We start from the raw sequence: 6,490 nt of genomic DNA on the forward strand, positions 1-6,490 counted from the left end.
AGAAGGCCATTATGCATACGAGTGTTCAAACAAGATAAAAAATCGAGTTGTAGCCATTAACGTGATTGAAGACAAAGACAATTTCGACCAACCAAATCAAGAGGGTACTCCAAATCATGACTTCTACGACTAGCAAGGGTATGTTTATTGATTTCCTAAATAGCCAAAGAATAGTGCTTAGTTAAATTCAAATTATTCGTCATAATAGTTTCAATGTGACTGATATGTACTTTCTAAATATGAAAGAAAACACATATTAGACCATTCACTATTAAGACTTCAGTGAACCAACAATGATGCACATATGTTTTTCGATTGATTGCTAAAGGATATATGTCAATTATTGTCATTTGAAACCAAAGTAATTGTGATCTAACAATGTGGACTGTCTTTGAGTATAGATTATAAGTTTGGGGCAATGAAGGTGGACATTGGACGGAACTATCTAGTTGTACACATGTGTGCAAAATAATTAATTTTGTATGGTTTGGCCCATTGTACATATATTGGGCAAGGTTTATTTTCTATAAAATACTTTAAAAGCATTGGACTATGGTTCAATTTTGTAAAAGCCCAATTTTGAAAAAAGCTATGCTATTTATGGCTCCAAGGGCTAAATTTATGAAATGTGATTTAAATACCATGTGTAGGAGAGGAGTCACACACGTGGGGGGGGGAGGATTACACCCAATCTTGTGTTCTTTGATTTCTATGCTCTTGTGTTATGCTATGGTGTCTATGGTTTATTTTCTTATTAATCAATTTGTGGGATATTCAAATTTCCATATACCAAAAGTCCTGTAATATTTTTGGATAAGACATCAAAGAGAGTGAGTCACTCCAAGCACATGTAAATAAAATTTTTTAATTAGGAAAGGGACTTCTATTAAAAGTATGAAAAAAGGTATACAACAATCATGGCTATAAGCCATAATAGAATAGAATCACCCCAATATGTAAGGTGATCTCAACCATTGAGGAGCATTATGGTGCCATGAAAGACCTGTGGGACTAGAGGAAAAGAAAATGCCATGGTCCCACTCCCGCATAAATACAACGCACTTTGCTTACACGAAACAAGAGGGCCCCTGAATACAAGCCCAAATAGCTATGAGAGTATGGATGATATCACCCCATATAGTGCTAACGCACTGAGACTCAAAAATCTGGACACCCTCAATAACCTGCATTTGTCTAGCTCGCTAGATCTGCCATGTTGTAATACTACCAACAATCTCCCAATTGGTGTCAATCCTCTATCTAGGGGGTGTATAATGAGAGTGAGATATTTTTCAACAAACCATATTGGGTAATACGTCTACTAATGAAAATAGCAATAGCTGTATCACTTCCTTTTGTAGAAAAACTATGGAACAAACTGGGAAAGCCAAGCAACTGCCCCCCAAGTAACATGCATGCTGGCATGACCACTCAATTTGCCCATAAGTTGGGCTATAGAACCCCAAATACGTTGTGTAGTGCTGCATCCCCATAAACAATATTGTATAGTCTCAAAATTTGCTGCATATCTCGGGCAGGTAGGTGCTACACCGAAAATCGATCTCCACTATGATCGATGGGGAGACCACCATGTAAAAATAACTAAAATAAATGAGAGATCTAGATCATTCTATATGAATTACAAAGCTTATGCCAATATCTACGATGTCTCACTGGAGGGATGTCATAACTCTCCCAAACGATGAGGCCTGAGAGTAGGGATCCTATGTATCTGTCTTAACAAAGCGATGAGAAGCCTAGCATTCTAGACTATGAAACTAAAAAAAGGAAGGCTTTCAATGGATTAGAGGCATCAATCCACTCCCACTCACCTGGATCCCACTAAAGATATCTCGTAGGAGTGCCACCATATAACCACAAACACCTAGAGCCATGAGTCACTATCTAAGGAGAAGGACCAGTGCTTCCTCAAAAGACCAACAATCCTCATTAGACTAAGCCTGGTATCTGGGATGATCCTTTCCATGCTACATCTCCTCAATATCCCTCCAAGCATGATAGAATAGATGATGCAATCAATAGCCTCCTCTCCCTGGAGAGCAATGACCTGCAAAGGTATGCCTATCCTCAAAAAAACTCCCGGCCAACTTGGATGATAATCTCCATGAAAGGTCCCAAAGAGCCACTCATGTGGTATAGATGCATCAATTGCTCAATACATATGTGAGAGCCTCTAAGATGATGAATGGATGCAACTCTTTGATCCACCGAAAGACTCTTATAGGTCTTCCAACCAAGAATTGTGTATGCACATCTCTCGCATTATGACCATTGCATGTAACTTAAATGCACCAAGAGTGGCCGACTGGCCTCATCCCTAATGAACTCATTCCACATAATAGGTTGTCGGTCAGCCTCATCCAAAAATCTAGGAAGCCTCTATCACACAAATGGTCTCATGCTTCACCATGCTTTGACAATGGGTGTAATAAGAGGGGAAGATGGTGCCCTCTATGAACAAAAACCGTGGTGATGGGTAGCTGATCTCTCCCAACACGAGGTGTACATTCGGAAATCTGAGATAAGAAAAAATATTTCCAAGGCTCAGTGCTTGGTAGGAAACCTCTAACCACAAGTTTGCAAAGCAATTCCCTACACTGAACATCAGGTCAATAATATTCACGCCCCCTCTCGTCTAGGCTGAATAAATGTTACCCTAGCAAGTGTGCTTGTGGTGCCATCCAAACCCAACCAAAGAAAATTATATACCAACCTCCGCAAATTGACCAATGCACATATGAGAGAAGCACCAACAAGAGGCAATGAACCAAGCCGATGCAAGAAATACCTAATTACCCACCAATGATCTAGAGGCTAAATCTAATCTCCTGGAGCTCCAATGAAGAAGCTTCTTCTTCCAAATACTCATAAATACAAGAGCAAACTGATGTGCAGGAGAAATATCAACCCCAACCTGGAATCCCAAATATCTAGCAATGCATCCCCTACTGATCCAAGTAATTCCAAGCTTTGCACCGTAAGAAACTCTCGGGCGAGTCGCTAATCCAAAAACCAACAGATTTGTAACAATTAATGAGGGCCCTTGCTGCAAATAAAACTCTTCTAGTGCCACTCGAAAGGAACATAAACATATGTGTGAGGCCTCCAAGAACATGGCTATGTCATCATCTAACTCAGAGTCAACCAGCTCCTCCTCACTACGAAGAGGCAATCTCAATCCAGAAATACCAGCAGTGGAGCGGAGGAAGATGCTCATGGCCTCTGCAATTATGATATATAGTAGTAATGGGGCTAAAGGGCATCCCTACTGTACTAAGTGAGAGATCTCAAATTGCTCTCCTTTATCACCGCAAGTGAGCACACTACTGTGGGCATCATAATACATGCATGAAACTCCCCTGATCCATCTCTGAGAGGAACCCACATGGCTAAGAGTACCTTTAAGGAATTCCCAATCCACTCTATCAGAAGGCTTCTCAAAATCCAAAAGCAGAATGGCTAAGGCTGATTACTCGTTTTGGCCCATTCCATGGCCTCCCAAAATGAGAAAATGTTGTCAAAGATTCTCCTTCTGTGTAAGAATCCATTCTGAGTTTCATGAATGACATCCTGCAAAATTGGCTGCAATCTAATGCTCACTACCTTAGCAAGAATCTTTTATGCAGTCCCAAGTAAGGTGATAGGTCTCCACTGACCAATCAAGGTCTTATCCCCACTCTTAGGGATAAGGAAGATAAATCCCTCAGTGAGAGAAGAAGGCATAGCCTTGTGTCCATAAACTCCCAAAGAGCCGATGTAATCTTTGCCAATCTCATCCCAAAAGTAATGAAAAAAAATAGGGGAGAGATCATCCTCCCCTGGACACTTACCATGAGGTAAGGCGGCATGAAGAGCATAACTAAACTCCTGCATAAAAAAAGGGGCATCCATAAGGGCACACATCTCCTTAGTAATAAAATGTGGAAATGCATTCCAAACCTTCCTATGTGCCCTATGTCTCAAGTCAGAATGAGTCTCAGTGCTAAGAAGCTGGCACGATAGAAATCAATGGCAATCTGTCTAACCATAAGAGGATTTAAATGAAGAGTGCCATAATGAATACTACATGTAACAATATCTTTGGCATGAGATGGGCCATGAGTAGCAAAGAAATGTTTATTTTATCTACCACCCATTTGGGTCCAAAAGGATTCCTAGGCATGGTAACGGTACGCTACTCAAAAGTGTGATGAAGCTTTGCCCTAACAGTACATAAAGAGTCTGCAACCTAGTGAGCATGAAGATATTTCTCATGCTCTCTTTGTAAGGCAGCTAGTCTATGTCTAATAGCCCTTTATAAATCCAAGTGCACACACATTGCATCAAAAGATAGGTTTTGTGTGTTTACACCACAACAAAATGGTGTAGCGAGAGAAAAATAGGAGCACTACAGAGGCCGCACAAGAATTGTTGAATGAAAAACACATAACAAGACATTATTGGGTAGAGGAAATACAATGTGTAGTATAAATTATAAATCAGATGCCTGCCACCATAGAAGTACATGAAAGTCACATGCTTTGATTGTCACAAGAAGTAATGAGCAATTGGTTACACAAGTGAAAGCACAACTATAAGATGAATTTGAGATGAAAGATCTCGGAGCACTATGTATCTTTCTTAGCATTGAAGTTGTTAGGGAAGGTGATGACATGTGGATGTTTTAGTAATAGGAAGTCATGTTGAGCAAGTATGGTAGGATAGCGTGTAAGCCTATGTCTACACCATTGGGGATCCGAATGTGAAGACGACAACAATCATGGGTGATGAGATAGAGCACAATAACATGTACAAGAAGATGGTGGAATCTCTCATTTACCTCACCATCCATTACTAGACCAGACCTCAGCTCCACTATGCAATCTAGGTTGTCAATTAGTTTATACATACACCCTGGAATCCACACTTAGATGCTATGAGGCAGATCATGAGATATGTGAAGCATACATTAGATTATAGATTGCACTATAGGGATGATGTAGAGCCCGAGCTTTTCATACATGGATGCCAATTGTGAAGGTAGTGTAGATGACTAGAGATCTATGTCAGGATATGTATTCAAGCTAGTAGGTGCTACAGTTTCGTGCTCATCTAGGGAGCAGCCCTGCCGACAGTTGCATTATCTTCTACACAAGCTGAGTACAAAGGGGTAGCAGTTTTTGCATGTCAGGCCATGTCGACATGTAACCTAAAAGCTAAGCTAGGTTTGCTCTCAATTTTAAATTTCATCCATACAGACAGATCAAAAAGAGGTTAAGAATCTAGCAAAACCGCTTTTCAATTTTAGAGTGGTTTCATGGTTTTTTGAAAGTGGTTTACCACCCTCCTCTTAACCTTTGGTTATTGCCCTTTGTTTAATAGAAGCAATCCTTCAAAAACCTTTGAATTTAGCTTTTTACCACACCATTTTATCCCCTTCTCCCTAGGTCTAGCTCTCATACCACTGTCATGGTGGTGAGGGTGATTTTCTTGAAAGGTGGCCTCTATCACCTCCCAAAAGAAACACACTCACAAAGACAAAAAAGAAGAGAGCTCTTGATCCTAAACCAACTCAATGGAAGAACAAAAAAGGAAGCATCCACGTCATAATTACACAACCCATTAATGGAAACTGAGGCTTGAAACATATGGAATAGACCAGAGATTACTTATTAGTTCTCAAAGTAGATGGAGAGAGAGAGTGTGTCTTAATCACACATGGATTTCACCCACCTAGGGTGATGTTGGCAAGAGCCACATGATGCGGTGAGCATAGAGGAAATCCAAAGACTTGGTGAAGGTATGGGTGATGGGGAAAGAAGAGGCTAGCATGAGCTTGAGGAGGACTAAGAGAAAACTTGTTCTTTGATGGTGCCCTTTTATAGGTGGAGAGGGACTCCCTTAGCAAGGATTAAAGTGGTGTGAAAATGGTTCGATGACGAGGTTGTAATTGGACTAGGTCTCAACTACAGCTAGGTCCAAGATGGTGGAGAAAAATTCAAAAGATATGATTACAATTTTCTTTTGAGCCAAGATTTTCAAAGCCTATTTGAAATAGGTTTGGGGTGAAATCATTACAAAGGGGAGAATGTACCTATGGGTAAGAGAATGAGTGAGGAAGAGGTTTGGGTAAACTATCCAGAATTATTACAATCCACTGTTTTGGCTGTAAGTTTTTCTATGTAGCTCGGATTGAGGAGCTTCCAAAACCAAAATTGAAGTTCGCCGCGTGCTCTAAAAATTTGACTTTTGGTATCATACATAGTATGTACTGAAAAGTCTCATCCCCAAATTTTGAGTGGAAGATGGTCAAAAATTGAATTTAAAAATGTATACCCTGAAAAAATTCCTTTTGGTGAGTCTCCCTTGTCTCCAAGACTTTTTTTTTCCAAGCCATCTTGGGAAGAAAAAGTGTACATATATGTATATAATATCAAATGGAATCTTGAATTATTTAGGCATAATGCTCACCTCCTCTGCTTTGGTGCTG

The sequence above is a fragment of the Cibotium barometz genome, chromosome 30 (assembly GCF_041138505.1).
Source record: "Cibotium barometz isolate CiBa-2024 chromosome 30, ASM4113850v1, whole genome shotgun sequence".
NCBI lineage: Eukaryota > Viridiplantae > Streptophyta > Polypodiopsida > Cyatheales > Cibotiaceae > Cibotium > Cibotium barometz.